The sequence below is a fragment of the Parasteatoda tepidariorum genome, chromosome X2 (genome assembly GCF_043381705.1).
Source record: "Parasteatoda tepidariorum isolate YZ-2023 chromosome X2, CAS_Ptep_4.0, whole genome shotgun sequence".
NCBI classification, from domain to species: Eukaryota; Metazoa; Arthropoda; class Arachnida; order Araneae; family Theridiidae; genus Parasteatoda; species Parasteatoda tepidariorum.
The window spans coordinates 57299660-57303330 of NC_092215.1; positions in this window are offsets into that span (position 1 = coordinate 57299660).

Here is a 3671-nt window from a genome sequence, read left to right on the forward strand (position 1 = left end):
AGAAAGGTAGAGAGAGAGGGAGAGGAGGAGACTCAACTGAGACGCAGGTATTGTTTTTTTTTTCTTTTTTGAAAACTATAATTTTATTTATTGTTTTGTCATATTGTTTTAATTAATGATTCAAAAATAATTAAAACTCTCACTTTAATTTTGTTTCATGTTGTATGCTTGCAGTAGATAGAAATTCGATACAAATTTTAAGTAGCTAGAAATTCGATACAAATTTTAAGTAGCTAGAAATTCGATACAAATTTACTTTAATAATCGTAAGATAATCATGATATTTCAAGACTAGTATAGTGCGTAAAGTTATTTTTAAAATTATATTTTAAGTCAGTTGTTATTTACTCTATTTTTTACAGCCCCACATTAATGTATTATGCGCAAAACAGAAAACGGACCATCCTGAATAACTTTTGATCTAATGATCGGATCTTCCCGTTCTAGGACTCATTCTTAATGGTTCGAGGAGGTGACCTCAAATAGGCAAATTAATTAGTGAAGACGATATTTTAAGTTACGAAATGAATGAACTTTCTAGGAATAAACATAATTTTTATTTCAAGGAATGCGGATTTCTGACCACCAATCTGTAAGATATGGTCCCAATAGTTTGATCAGAAGAGCGATCCAAAGTTAAAACCGCTCAATGTTAATTTTACTTTTTGCGTATTTCGCCATATCTCGAGAACTTATAAGACAAGTTGAAAATCTTTTGCATACAATTATAAAATTCGCTTATCCAAAAATAATTCCATGCAGAAATGTAAATTTCTGTAAATATTTATTATTATTATATTTAATAATAATCAAACAAAATTTGATTTGTAAGGTATACAATTTTTACATCATTTTGAAGTGTGTAAATTTACATGGCAAAATGCAAAATTTGAGCCAAATCGATTGAATAGTTTCTGAGAAATCGAATTTTTAAATTCGATTTCTTCTTTAAAATTTGATTTATTAGGAACTATTCAATCAATCTCACTCAAATTATGTATTTTGCCAATCAAAATTAGTCATTTGAAATGACGCAAAAAAGTTGTACACCTTACAATTCAAAAATTTTTCGACTGTTATTTAATAAAATAATAACAATTAATAAATGTTTACAGAAACTTTTTTTTGCATGAAATTATCATTGGATAAATGAATTATTAAAAATTATGTGAAAAATGTTTCAATTCGCTTAAAAATATCTCAAGATATGGCTAAATACGAAAAAGTAAAATTAACATTAAGGGGATCAAACTTTGGATGGCTCTCCTAACCAAACTATGGGGACCATATCTTCCAGATTGCGGCTACCTCCGATATTTCAGGTCTCAGAAATCCGAATTAATCAAAAAAAGGTATGTTTATTGAGAGTGTTTTGTGTCTAGTTTCGTAACTTAAAATATCGTCTGCGCTAGTTAAATAGCATATTTGAGGTCCCCCCTCGAACCATTAAGAATGAGTCCTGAAACGTGTAACATAAAAAACATAAAAAACATTAAATAAACATAATATTAAATAAACATTAACAGCATTAAAACACAACACAAAACAACACAAAACAATATTAAATAACAACACAAAACAACATTAAATAAACATAAAAAAATGCAATAAACGTAAAAATGCTTTGTCCTTTCTTCCGAATAAGCACATATTAAAAAAAATATTTTTTAAATTTATGCATCATTTAATGTGAAAGAAAGGTAATAATAAAGTAAAATTAAAATGCCAGCAATATAAAATGTGCGCTGGACATTTTATGGGAAAAATGTTTAATATCATAAATATTAGATAAATAAGCCAACTTTTGAAACAATACTTACCATTGCACTTTTGTTGGTGAAGCAAAAATTATATTTTTTAAACAATAATGGATCCTTAACGTTGATTCGCAATTTTTTTTTATCTTTATGTAACTAGCAATACATATGTAACTAGCTACTTCATAAAATAAGAAAAATTGTTAAAAAATATTGTTGGCATTTTATCAACATAATCACTATACTTTCGCTTCATTTGGTGGCATCTATACACAAATATCTCCTTTAAAGTTGTATCTCAGCTAATATTATTAAAATTTAAGCAAACAATTCATTTTTTTAACTAAGTATATATTTTTGTATTTTATAATCGGAGACGAACTCTTGGCTACTGCCTGCACAATTCGAAATGAAAATCAAATATTTATAGACAAAGCGGCAAAATGAAATGTTATCAACATACATATTTTTTCTTAAGGGAAACCTTTAATCAAAAAAAAAATCAAATTATTGAAAGGAAATCGAGAAAATTAGCGTCAATGCAACGGCGTGTGTTACACCTTAGAAAATTTGCAAGATTTATTTTTCATTATAAATATTACAAAATGTTACTTTTTTCATGAATTTCAGGTCGGAATATTTAAAAAGTTTTATAGTTTTCCAATTTATCAATTTTTTTAAAATTGTCTAAAATTATTAATCAGTAAATGAAAATTTCGTAATTTTGTGAATAATAATTCAAAATTGAAAAAACTTTAGTTTATTTTATAAATAATTACTAATAATTTTATAATTAGGCATATAAAAATAAATCTGTTTTAAAAATAATTTTTTCGAAATACCTTGAGCAAAACAATATGCGATACAATGCAATGCAAAGTGTAATTTGTAATTGTGCATTGATTAGTATGAAACTTATTGGTTTAATTTTATTTGAATCAGTTATTTTGGTATGACGAAATATTTTGTCATCCACGAACTACTGCAATGCGCATGATCAAATCTTTTAACGCTAATTATTTGAAACCGTATTTTTTTTCACAAAAAAAACATTGTAGAAATGTTTTTGTTTTGCAAACACAAACTTCTGAAAATTTTAATATTGCAAAAGTAATATATTTGTTTTATTAAAATTATGTTTCACATTTATATAAAAAAAGAAAAAATATCCGTGGAATTAATTTTGCGGTTTTCCTTTTTTTTTTAAACAATAAAACATTTTTATTCTATTTACAATAACTTTTAATGCAGCAATACAGTTTCATATGCATTGTTATAATTTTAATATCTAACTTTTTAAAATTGTAAGATCTTATTATACATAAAATTTTTAAATCACCTGAAAAAAAATCTAGTTTAAATCAATAAATTTTTATTGTTTTAAATTTTTCGGGGGGGGGAGGGAGAGAGAAAAGAATATGAGATCTGATTCTCAATTATTAATTATTTTTTTTTTTTTTACTTTTACAGTTCTTCTGAAAAAGTGAAAAAGAAAGTTCTTGACGAATTTTGTATGGTCTGGCTGATGTATAAGGAAGAAAATATTTCTGTTTATAGCGAAGAATTATGAGAAGTGTCTTAAATATACTCAATAAAGAATTTTTGAAAATGTAAATAAAGTATTTTCTTGTTGGGAGTTATGGTCTAAATGTAACACTTGAAAATAATAATTGTTTTATTTTTTATTTGACTTCTGTACTTTTTAAATCAGAAATGAAAACAAAAATACCTTAAAAAAATCTAAATATTTTATTCCATTGTTTTTTTCCAGCTTTTAATTAGCATGAATTCATTCAATGAAATCGAAATATTTTATTCCATTGTTTTCTTCCAGCTTTTAATTAGCATGAATTCATACAATAAAATCGAAATATTTTATTCCAGTGTTTTTTTCCAGCTTTTAATTAGCATGAA